Raw genomic sequence first — 13,166 nt, 5'->3', positions numbered from 1 at the left:
TCACCTCCATCTCTGAAAGACATGCGTTTCACTGCCTGGAAACTGTAATAGATTTGCAGAGCATTAAAATCAAAAGGAACATTGGGAGATCATCCAGTGAGATAATTTGTCTTTAGGATGAGGAAACTGTTAAAGAAGTCAAGGCTAAGTTAAATGGTAAACCTGAAGCCACTGTGGTATTTGGGGAGAGACAAACAAACCATCTCCTTTGTGAACTGCGGAAAGAAAACTGGAAACCTTAATTGTGTAGAGTATTTTCATTGCCTCGGTTACTCTTATCTCACATCCCAAAGAGAAAACAACACATCTTTATGTTACTACCATTCTTTAAATCCTAGAGGAGCAAAAATCCTTTTTTTTTTTTTAATTCATCTCATTTTCCAGCCAGACCCATTGATGTATGTCTGATTTTATTTTTTTTTTAAGATTTTATTTATTTATTTGACAAAGAGAGATCACAAGTAGATGGGGAGGCAGGCAGAGAGAGAGAGAGAGAGAGAGAGAGAGAGAAGCAGGCTCCCTGCTGAGCAGAGAGCCCCATGCGGGACTCGATCCCAGGACCCTGAGATCATGACCTGAGCAGAAGGCAGCGGCTTAACCCACTGAGCCACCCAGGTGCCCTGTATGTCTGATTTTAAAAGAAACTATCTTAGATTTCTGAATGGCAGACAAACTAAAGGGAAAATATGAGAAAAAAAAATAAGCAGAACAATTTTTAATAATCATTTTAGTCTCTGAAAATACTGTCTTTGGACTTGTACAGTCCACAGCCTGTGTAGCCATATGTGGCATTCCTGTCTAAGCTTCCAACAACGATAAAATGTTTATGAAAAAGCACAGTGCAAAATTACCCCTTCCAGGTGATCACAATGTTTTGAAAACATAACATTCCTGTATGGTTTGTCCAGCAGAGACTCATTCCCAGTCTTACTTCTCTGAGTCTCTTAACCCACCACATTCGAGGAAACAATCCCATCACACCATTAGTTTATAGTGAGTCCATCTGGAATTAAAACTGATAACGTTTCTTTCACATTTACTGCTGCTTAGCTATGTTCAGTCTTCCCATTTCTTTCTCCTCAGACTCCCCCCAAACTCCCAGAGTCCAAGAGTTTTCAGACCGTGTTTTACCAAAACTATGTTTGCCAAAACACAGATGCTTTGGGGAGAGGTGGCAAGGAATAGAAAGGGAGTCCCCCATTCTTCCACCCCCACGTCAGATTTTTATCTTATATACAGGGATTCTGGTAAGATTCTATTTGATGGAAGTATTATATGGCAAAATAAATTTAAACATAACCACCATCGTTTGTAATCGTGCACCACGATTTTAGGACCTACATGTGGCTTTTTATCTTCTTTCTAGTACATTTTATCTCTTGGGTTAAAACCAACCTTCCAATCTCTAAGGATCTTTTCAATTCTGATTTTCCCATGGACTGTACTTTCTGTCCCTCCCAGCTTTGTGCCATCTGCAAGTGTGATTAGCTTGACAGCTCTGTCCTCAAACTAATTCAGTAATATAAATGTTGAAAAGAACAGTCTTTGAAAAAGCCCCTAGCCACCTCCCTTGGGGTATATTAATTCATTAATTGGTACTCTCTGGGACTGGATTTTTTTAAATCAGTTATCAATCTGCATGGCTATATAAAAATGGCTCTCCCACCTTGAGCCCAAATTAAGATTCAAATATGTTGAATCATGTCTGGCAAAAGGGACAGGGCTAAGAAGAGTAGATTTGCAGGAGTTAGTTGTCTAAGGACTTCTGTTTGGGGCTGAAGGGGGAAGGAGGATTGTGTCCAGATGCCTGGGAGTAAAGGTGGGGGTGGTTAATATGAAAATGATATTTCTCCCACACAGTCCTGTGTCCTGGTATCAAGGTCAGGCCAGAAGAGGCCACAGACAGAAATGGAAGGAAAGACTGTACAAGGGGGTTCCTGTAGCACTAGTCAGGTCCCAAGTGACAAGTGCACCAGTGAGTGGGGAGGAAGACATTCTCCTCCTTTGGAAACATTCAGGAAATAGCGCCTTTGACACAAATGTCCTGTTCTCATGGTGGGTACGCTTGCACGGCTTTATAAACAGAAGACACCCAAGGAAAAAAAAAAAAAAAAAAAAAAGAAGACACCCAAGGAAACCAGAACAGAAGGGGAGAACATTAGTGCACCTCCTATTATGTACCCGACAGACTGATAAATTAATATGTCTAAAAACATCCCCTGGGGACTCCCAGATGTTTCTAGAAGGGGGTGTTAAGAGAACAGTGGAAGTCCTTTAAAAACACAATGTGGGTAAACATTGAGATTTGGATGTTTGAAGTTAATGTGATGTCTCCATAGCCCCAGACTGACGAGGCCTGGGCAGATGCAAAAATATACATTTCATTATTCAGTACACATTTCACCCCAAAGCATATTAATATTTTACTGAACCCCAAACGCAACCTTCCAATGTCCACCTTAGTTTTTTGCTACATTCTAAAAGATTCCTGACAGCTGTTGAGGTGAGTTCTGTGCGAGGAAACACCTCTATACAGTTGCTATTTCTTCCTTCTTGTTTAAGTTCCTGCCTTTCAGAGCTACTACACCCCTTACCAATCTACAGAAATGTCCCCATCACAGAAGTTATGGAACAAAGGTTGGTGGAATCCTAACAAAGGTTGGTGATGAATGTTATCGAAGAAAGTATCTAAGCCTGTGTTTTCTTCCCAAATTCACATGATCACTTGACAATAATTATGAAATAACAGATTTCAGACCTCTTGCATGGAGTGAGGGTGGGATAAAATCTTCCCCTCCTTTTTTAGCAAGCTCTCCAGGTGAGCCTTACGATCAGGGAAGTTTAGAAACAGAGTGACCTTTCTTTCTTACAGCTGTTGAAACTAATACCAGCTCTGTTCAAGTGATTCATTCAAGGTCACATATTCACTTAACATTTCCCTCCTTCCAACTGCCAAAGAAAATCACTTTTGTACCTCTCTACACTTATCAAAATCTGTAACAGGATCTCAGGACTGGAGCCAAAATTGTGGTTTTCGAATCCCCCAGATCCCATGGCAAGACTCAGGGTTGTTGTGTCCGAAGAGGTTGGAGACAATGACAGAACTACAACCTCCCATATACCTCCTTCTTGCCACCCAAACAAGCCTTGTTCTTACTTGTTGTTTTTTTTTTTAAGATTTTATCTATTTATTTGACAGAGAGAGATCACAAGTAGGCAGAGAGGCAGGCAGAGAGAGAGAGGAGGATGCAGGCTCCCTGCTGAGCAGAGAGCCCGATGCGGGACTCGATTCCAGGACCCTGAGATCATGACCTGAGCCGAAGGCAGCGGCTTAACCCACTGAGCCACCCAGGCGCCCCTCTTACTTGTTTTATATACTCCGTTCTGTGAAAAACCTTAACAAGAAAGCTTTTGATGCCTAAAAGAATTTGAGGGTAACTGATTTAAAATATTCCCATCTGCAAACTTGATCATACTTTTTTTTTTTGAAAACACAGAAATTGATCATACTTTTAAAAATTTCACCTACCACCTTGAGGCACCTAGGTGGCTCAACTGATTGAGTGTCTGACTCTTGGTTTCAACTCAGTAGTGATCTCAGGATGGTGGGGTCAGCCCCCAGGGGGCTTTGTGCTCTACGGAGTCTGCTGGAATTATCTCCCTTTCCCTCTCCCTTCCCTCCTGCTCCTCCCCCTACCACTCTCCCTGTTCTCTGGCTCTCTCTGTTTCTCTCTTTTTTAAATAAATAAATAAAATCTTTTAAAAAAAAAAAAGTTCATCTATCTAAAAAAAAAAAAGAAGAAGAAGAAATGCTTCAGAGCCTCTTATTTCAATGTTCATTAGCCTTTGTTGCTGATACCACCTACATATATTTATCTAAAGTTCACATTTACTTTATTAATGGAAAAGTAACCAATAGTATACTGATCACTACTTAATCTCAAAAAGTTCATGCTTAATAAGGACTATTAGCGTGGATCTGGTAGAGGAAATTAATTTCTGTTTTCTATTGTGAAGAAAACCAAAACCAACAGCCATCCTTGGAAAATAATAGGACCTATAAACACCAGAGAGCTGTGGCTTCTGGGAGAGGAAACAACATGCCACCGTCTTTACCATGGGGATTCTCAACCAGAATGAGGGAGCTGGTGGAGGCTAGGCTGCGAATACTGCAAAGGTTTGATGCCAAACCTGGATGTATGTGTAAAATCTGTTTTTGCTCTGCATCTGTATATTGATAAGATGATGCTGGTGGTTAGAGGTTTGTGAAGCCAGGTACACTTGGTGCCGGCAAGAGGAGAAAACGTAGCTTAACACTCATCTGGCACCAAAAAAAAAAAAAAAATATATATATATATATATATATATATATATGTATGTATGAAAATGCAGAATTTCCCTCATGAATGTATAAGAAAGTCTGGTCAGGACAGTACACAATCCAAGACTCAGGCCAGAAGGATAGTCAAGTGAAGGGCGCAACAACTAAATGACTTTGTCTTAGTGTAAGGCGTTATGATTCAGTAGTGTGATTGTGTTGTCATCATTAGTGATTAGTGCTCTTTGGGTTTTTTCATTCTTTTCAAGTGCACCTTCAAAAAGTAGGAGTGGTAAGTGCTCTTAATAAAATGGAAAGAACTTCTGTAGTAACATAACCAAATGGCTTAGGGCAAGGAGATCCTGTGCTTCCCAATCACGGGACCAGGATTGGTCCCTTGAGTGCTCTCCGTTTCAGAAATATATTATGATGATAGGTTGTTTGTTGTATGCTCCGCTATATGCCATACTATATGCTCATCATTCTGGAGAGGTCAACTCCAAGAAACACTTATTGATCTTAAAGAAGGAAAGTAAGACTTGAGCAACACCTGCTAGACCCACAGCTGTAACCCTTCCCCTGAATTCCATCATCAAGAATTAACAGTGCTGGTAGTAATTAATAGTTAAAGCTGCTTTGTCCTCTAGAGTTCAGGTCAAAATGACTTCATAAACCTATTCTATCCACTATCTGTGCATCACAACTCAATTTTTAAAAACGCTTACCAAACAATTGCTATTTTCCTAGCACCTTTAGAAAGACAATGGAAATATAAGACATCATCCCTTTTCTCAAGAAAAGTATAATATTTGAGGGAGACATAAAAAATAAGTAGACATGCAATATGTATATATTGAAGACCTAATATTACTCATGTCGAATGTATGAGACATACAGTGAGTTATACAGTGGTCAGAAAGGAAGACATCAGTCACCACAAATGTTGGTGGGAATGCAAACTGGTGCAGCCACTATGAAAAAAAGTATGGAGATTTTTCAAAAAGTTAAAAATAGAATTACCCTATGATCCAGTTGTCACACTACTAGGTATTTACCTGCAAAATACAAAAACACCAATACAAAGGGATACATGGACCCTTATGTTTATAGCAGCGTTGTTTAAAATAGCCAAATTATGGAAGGAGCCCAAGTGAGTGTCCATCAATAGATGAATGGGTAAAGATGTGGTACATATAATGGAATATTATCCGGCCATAAAAAGGAATGAAATCTTGCCATTTGTAATGACATGGATGGAGCTAGAGAGTGTAATACTGAGTGAAAAACGTCAGAGAAAGATGAATACCATATGATTTCATTCATATGTGAAATTTAAGAAACAGAACAAATGAGCAAAGGAAAAAAAGAGAGAAAAACAAACCAAGAAACAAACTCTTAACTATAGAGAACAAATTGATGGTTACTGGAGGGGAGGAGGTGGAGGGCTCGGTGAATCACGTGATAGGGCTTAAGGAGGGCACTTGTAATGAGCACTGGGTGTTGTATAGACTTGTTGAATCACTAAATTGTACACCTAAAACTAATATAACACTGCATGTTAGCTATACCGGAATTAAAAAAAAAATAAAGATTTTATTTATTTCGGGCGCCTGGGTGGCTCAGTGGGTTAAGCCGCTGCCTTCGGCTCAGGTCATGATCTCAGGGTCCTGGGATCGAGTCCCGCATCGGGCTCTCTGCTCAGCAGGGAGCCTGCTTCCTCCTCTCTCTCTGCCTGCCTCTCTGCCTGCTTGTGATCTCGCTCTGTCAAATAAATAAATAAAAAATCTTTAAAAAAAAAAAAGATTTTATTTATTTCACAGAGAGAGTGAAAGAGCAGGAGCTTGGGGAGGGGCAGAAGGAGAGGGAGAAATAGACTCCCTGCTGAGCAGGGAGCCCAGATTGGGCTTGATCTCAGGACCCTGAGATCACGACCCTAGCCAAAGGCAGACTCAACAAACTGAGCTACCCAGGCACATCTGGAATTAAAATTTGTTAAATAATTTTTTTTAAAAGTGCTAATGAAGACAATTTTCATGGAGATACAATTAGAATCATTTGAAGAAATGATAGTTTTCAGATTCAAAGCAGTTACCATTTATTAAGCATTTCTCATGTCCCAGGTACCACACTTTAATGAAATTATTATAATTTTGCAAAAAATACCAGACTGGAAAAGAACATAGGAAAAAGTTTTGTAGATGTTATGTGATGCTTTGGGGATACTAGATGATTTTATTTTTTCTGAAATGTTGATTTATTGGTGTTATATATGAAATAAATAGTGAAGAAAAAAGAATTCATAAGATTTAAGCAGATAAGAAGTCACAAAAAACATTTTATGACTGGAGAAGATATGGTGTGCAAAACTGTGATGGTGAGAATACCCTGCGACACTGACAATGAAGGATTAGTGTTGGGAAGGAGTGAGAAGTAAACTGAGAAAGTATGACAGTCATATTATGAAGAATCTTAACTGTTTCTGTGAGTTTATATTTAATCATATATACCATGAGAATCCATTAAAATTCCTGAGGAAGAAGGTGTCACGGAAAGACAATATTTTGAAAGATGACCCTTGTCACATATGGGAAGCATTCTGAGTAGAAAGAAGCAAGAAGCAAAGGGACCCACAAAGCTGTAATGGCAGTATCAGAAAGGTGGACAAATCAGGGCTTGGACTAGAATCTCGGGGGCAGAGGCAGACTATGAACTCAGGTCTGCCTGTCCAAAAACTGATTCTGCTTCTTCTTAAACCTGTCACATATGGCTGGAACCAGAAAGAATCTTGGAGACTGTCTATGTTTCACAACTTCTCAAACTCTTCCACCTAGGTATTCCTAAGAAACTGGGGTCTACCTGCAGACCATAATGTTCTTTGAAGTAGATTTTATGTTCCCAATTCAAATAACACTTATTTTCTTCTGTTGTGTATCTCTTTGGTTTTAACATGCAATTGACATTTTTAAATGTTTTCAAGGGGCGCCTGGGTGGCTCAGTGGATTAAAGCCTCTGCCTTCGGCTCAGGTCATGATCCCAGGACTGGGATCGAGCCCCGCATCGGGCTCTCTGCTCAGCAGGGAGCCTGCTTCCTCCTCTCTCTCTCTGCCTGCCTCTCTGCCTACTTGTGATCTCTGTCTGTCAAATAAATAAATAAAATCTTAAAAAAAAAAAAAATAAAATAAAATGTTTTCAAGTAAAACTAATGATAGGTATATTCTATTCCAGTTACATGTGGACTGTGAAAGCTCTTCTCCAGATCCTCCAAATAAATGATAACAAGGCTCTTTTTAAATCCCCACAGAGAGAGTTCACCATCTTCTAGGTTATATGATTTTACATTAGTAAGAAACCGATTTCAATAATTCATTTAAATATAATCTTTTTAAAAATCCCCAGCCTGGGGCACCTGGGTGGCTCAGTGGGTTAAAGGCTCTGCCTTCGGCTCAAGTCATGATCTCAGGGTCCTGGGATTGAGCCCCGCATCAGGCTCTCTGCTCATCAGGGAGCCTACTTCCTCCTCTCTCTCTCTGCCTGCCTCTCTGCCTACTTGTGATCTCTGTCTGTCAAATCAATAAATAAAATCTTTAAAAAATAATAATAATAAAAATAAAACCCCCAGCCATTGGAAATACTCTTAGGGCACAGAAATGAGGAAGCAAAACAATAATTGAAATATCTTATGACCTCCTACAGAGAATATCTTCTCCCATGCTAAGAAAACGTAGTTCCAGTGAGTATAGTGGTGGAGGGTATGGCAAAAAGAGGTAGATCAAGAGGGCTGATCAAAGACATGCAATAAAGAAAGGATAAATAGGATTTGGGGGACGCCTGGGTGGCGCAGTTGGTTGAACGACTGCCTCCGGCTCAGGGCGTGATCCTGGAGTCCCGGGATCGAGTCCCACATCAGGCTCCCAGCTCCATGGGGAGTCTGCTTCGCTCTCTGACCTTCTCCTCGCTCATTCTCTCTCTCACTGTCTCTCTCTCTCAAATAAATAAAATTAAAAAAAAAATCTTTAAAAAAAAAAATAGGATTTGGTAACAGAATGGTGTAAAATAAATTGTAAAGGAAAGTGCAATGGAAAAATTGCTAACTTGATGATTCTCAGCCTGCATGACCCACCAGGAGAAGAGTCCTATCATTACCAGAAATGGAAAAAGTCCAGAAGGACTTTTGGCCAAAGAGAAGAAAATGTGTTCAATTTTATTTATGCTGGGCTGCAACGAACAGAACAGTCAGGTGGAAATAACCGAAGAAGTATATTTGGAGTCATCACTAAAAAGCTGAACCCTGAAGAAAGAATGCAGTTTTGAGAGAAGCAAGCAGAGGGGAGAGGCGGTGCGGGCCTGTGATGGGCTCACTCTGAGTCAGCAGAGCCAGGAGAGAAGCAGCAGGTGCGCTGCCTGTGGCAAGTGCCAATCAGGGACATCGTTTCAAGGACATGCAAGTAATAAGGGGTGTAAAAATCTGGCAGAAAAGCAAATGTGAATAAAGAGAAGGAAAATGCCATGATTTGGGTAAGAAAAAGATCATTGCTAACTTGAAGGAAAAGGGTTTCAATAGTGTCATGGGAATAGAACTGAGATGAAAGAGAATTTCAGAGGAATGAGGGTGAGCAACTATGAGCTAAGGAGAAGCTGTGAACATTTATAGAAAATTCCATTAAGGGGGCGCCTGGGTGGCTCAGTGGGGCTCAGATCATGATCTCAGGTCATGATCTCAGGGTCCAGGGATCAAGCCGTGCATTGGGCTCTCTGCTCAGCAAGAAGCCTGCTTCCCCCTCTCCCTCTGCCTGCCTTTCTGCCTACTTGTGATCTCTCTCTCTGTCAAATAAATAAATAAAATCTTTTTAAAAAGAGAAAGAAAGAAAGAAAAGAAATTTCCATTAATTAAAAGCGGTCAGTGTTTTGTAACCATTGTAATGTTTCTCCACGGGATATAAATTTCACTAACAATGCAGCAGTGATAGATAAAAGGTTTTAGCAGTGGCCATATTGCTGCAATGATACATTTTAGCAATTGTTTTTTTCTTTAATAAATAAATAAATAATAAAAAAGCAAATCTGCCAAGCTTTAAACTGAAACTCTTTTGAGGTCCATACTTTCCTGAGAAGGGCCCACAGTCATCTGAACTAAAAAACGATACATGTCTGTCTGAGTGCTCTCTGTTTCAACTGAAAATAATAGTAATAAATGGAAATTTGAACCACACAACCTAGTAAGGCTCTTTCCAGCACAGAGAGTGATTCTGTGAGTTTATCCATATCTGAGCCAAAACGCAAACAAAAACAAAGCCCATGGCGATCATCTTTATTAGTAATACATTCCAATGCGAGGTACTCCAGAAAAAGAATACCAGAGTTGAAACCGCATGCTTCATAGTGCAACACTTAATAGGTTTTCAGGCTACTGAAGGTGCATATACAGGTGACAGATCTTGGGAAGCCTCAGAATCTAGCTCAGTCCGTGATATAACATGCATATTTAGCCTACCATAGTATATGCTTGGGTGTACATATACACAGTAGATGGGCCGTTTTATATTTCTTGTGCACTAATGAAATCAAGGGGATTCAATCATCTTAACACACTAGTAAGCTCAATTTAAACCAAAACTTCCTCTTTGAATTGTAAAAGAAATGTTTGTTTCTAATGTGCCTCTTTTAATAAATGAAGAAAATTAAACTACTCATTCCAATGAAATCTGCCCTTTGCTGTTGTTATGGTTGTTTATGTTGATATGCTAGCCTTCGTCAAACTTTGTTGAACAGAAAAGTTCAAAACAGCAACATGATTCTAGTAAAGAACAAAGTTATGGCCCAAGCTCTGTGAAGACAGAACCTACACAGAATCTAGGAAGATTATTAGGATTAGTGGGAATACTTCCAGGAGCATGGCTCCGTGTTCAGTTAAAAAGAAGGCCTATTACAATATCTCCAACTGACAGAAAATTGCCATTATTTTGATCTTTTGTTTTGCTTTTAATTAAGAATTGGTTTAGGGGCGCCTGGGTGGCTCAGTGGATTAAGCCGCTGCCTTCGGCTCAGGTCATGATCTCAGGGTCCTGGGATCGAGCCCCGCATCGGGCTGTCTGCTCAGCAGGGAGCCTGCTTCCTCCTCTCTCTCTCTGCCTGCCTCTCTGACTACTTCTGATCTGTCAAATAAAGAAAAATCTTAAAAAAAAAAAAAAAAAGAATTGGTTTACAAGAAATGAGCCTTCTTTCTTAAAAATATGTATCTTTTCATGGCTGTTAGAAAATATACAAAATATACACAGACACTGACTGGTGATACTTAAGAAGAAAATTAAATTAAAAGCTATATTAGAACCCTTGGAGATACAAAGATCTCATTAAAATATCCAGAAGGAGACTGCATATGTATGTGTGCTGAAATAATAAAGTAACTATGTAGTTATATTTATAAAATAAGTTGTCCCTGTTTATATCATAGAAAAATACCATCATTTAATTATTCACATCATAACATTTTGGAGGTTTTTATAGCTCTTTAAAATTCCTGCAGAGCACCTAGGTCAATCTGGTAAGATGCTGCAAATATTATATTTAAGATAATTTTCCACTATATTTTCCTTCTGAAAAACCACTCCTGAATTCAAACAGCTTTATTGCTTGAAATGGTGAAATATCTCTGTGCTTTTCAAAAATCACGTTTCATAAAGGGCATTTATTCTATAGAATTAAAGTTTACTGAATAATAAATATAACTTTAAATGATGCAAGCTGTCAAAACCCTTGAATGTCAAAGTTGAAGCAGATAGCCCCACATGATTTTTGCTACTTCAGAGAAGGAAAAGAAGCAGAATGGGAAATACATAAAGGCAACTTCACCTTTGAATTTCTTCATCTTTATATATTTGTCATAAATAACAATTTAAATATCCTTTGAGGTTAATATTTTCTGGTTCACTGGGAAAGTACTGGAAAAAATTAATATATTCATGAATAATATTAGGCAACAGAGACTGGAACATCTTATTTGTAACAAATTTTATTTTCAAATAACCATAAAAGGTATCCAGTTACTCTTCAGATTAATTTATAAGATCATGCAAGATGTAAACAAGAAGTTCCAAAGGAAAAAAAATTGTTCCTGACAATTCTAATATGTGAAGAAAAAGTACACAGAAACGCACACCAGGAACTTTCTAATACCTGGATCCTTATTCTTGCCTGTTTTTTGTCATTTCAGCACAAGATAAATGTAGTGCAAAGAAGCAAAAATTAATAATCCAAGGGGAAAAAAAACTTGTTAATGTGATGCGGGATAAAGGTGGGTTTACTATATTAATATTCACAAAGAAACGTTGGAAGTGGGAAGTGATGTAGGATAAAAATAACTATTTTGCAGCACAGATAAAAAGAAATTTCATTGCTGTGATTATATTGCTACTTACATCATATTCATAGACTTTTCCTTGAGTACCATGCACAGTTCTGAGCTTTTTTTTTTTTTTTGCTTTTTTTTTTTTTTTTTTTGCTTTTTCTTTCTTTTGCTTTGAAAACAGGTTAAATAAAAAGATAATTTTCCCAGAGGGCATTCAAAATAATTTATTAACTTAGAATGATAATATATTTTGAAAATAAGGTAAATGGTAATATTACTCTGAAAAAAATGTTGGAAGGGCAGAGTAGGTAATATAAAAATGTTTCAGAATCAATGGCACACCATAAAGAAAATAACTCCTGTTTTCACATTGGCTGTAAAGCAAAGGACTGTGGCTTTACATCAGAGGGTTTTTATTTATTTGAATATTCAGAGTTGGTTCCCAATTGCTAAAAATATAAAATCTGAAAGGCCAATCCACAGTTTATCTAATGTATGGTTTCAAAGACCATACAATGCCATTTCTCTAATTTGGAATAAGTCCCAGTGTCCTTATTTGATCCTTGCGTCTAGAGACGATACACGTAAAAAGTTTTGAATCACCTTGAGAATACACAAACTCTCTACCAGTAAAGCTAGCTTTGTTTAAAGCATAGTTGAAAACTAAATAGCAAAACTCCATACCAAATTAGGTGTTTATATTTATCTTTTATGGCAACGGTATCCTCCCTAGTATTCTCCTTAAGAGCCTAGAATGACATGATTCCACGTTTCCATTCCAGAACTTCCCACTTCTAACACTTTTCTCCATGATGCTCTTTGCAAGCACGCTGAAACAGAAAATGAGATGATAGGAATATGTGGTTTATAAAATGCTTTGACTTCAAAGAAACGTTATTGTAAAAGAATGTGCTGTGGAGTCTACAGGGGTTTTGTTAAATAAAGCTATCTATTTTTTAGATGATGAAAAATCACCCAGGTCTTAAAAGTATTTGCTTTGGGTCCCTTATTATGGAATTTTATCCTTATTTGAGGTATGAAAAGCCTACCTACTCTGTAAGTCAACATGAAGGGGGCCACTCAACCAAAACTGACAGATGCTAACTCTGTAAAGCTTTTTTTGCCCGAGATCAATTTGCCAGAAGTTAGACTAACCCAGGCATCTGGGAGGTAGAAACTATGAAAATTTAGTACCTTGCTCCCTTCTAAGAAGTCCACATCCTTCTCTTCCATGCCCAAAAATAAATGTGTGGTTTCCCAGAATGAAAAACCATGGTACATCACAGGAAAGCATGACAGACCTTCCAACTCTCTCCATCGCAAGCTTTTCTTCTCTTCCCACTCACATAATGAGTGCTCCTTTCTTTTGCTTTTTAAAAATGTGCCTGTTTCAAATTTGTATTATTTTTTTCAGATGTCTAATTGCAGTTATGTTCTTTCCCTTTTTGGTCTCCTCCTGCATTTCACATACCAGACAAATATTTAAAGGTCTGTAAAACCAGG

The sequence above is a fragment of the Neovison vison genome, chromosome 10, assembly GCF_020171115.1.
Source record: "Neovison vison isolate M4711 chromosome 10, ASM_NN_V1, whole genome shotgun sequence".
NCBI lineage: Eukaryota > Metazoa > Chordata > Mammalia > Carnivora > Mustelidae > Neogale > Neogale vison.
This window is presented reverse-complemented; position numbering follows the sequence as displayed.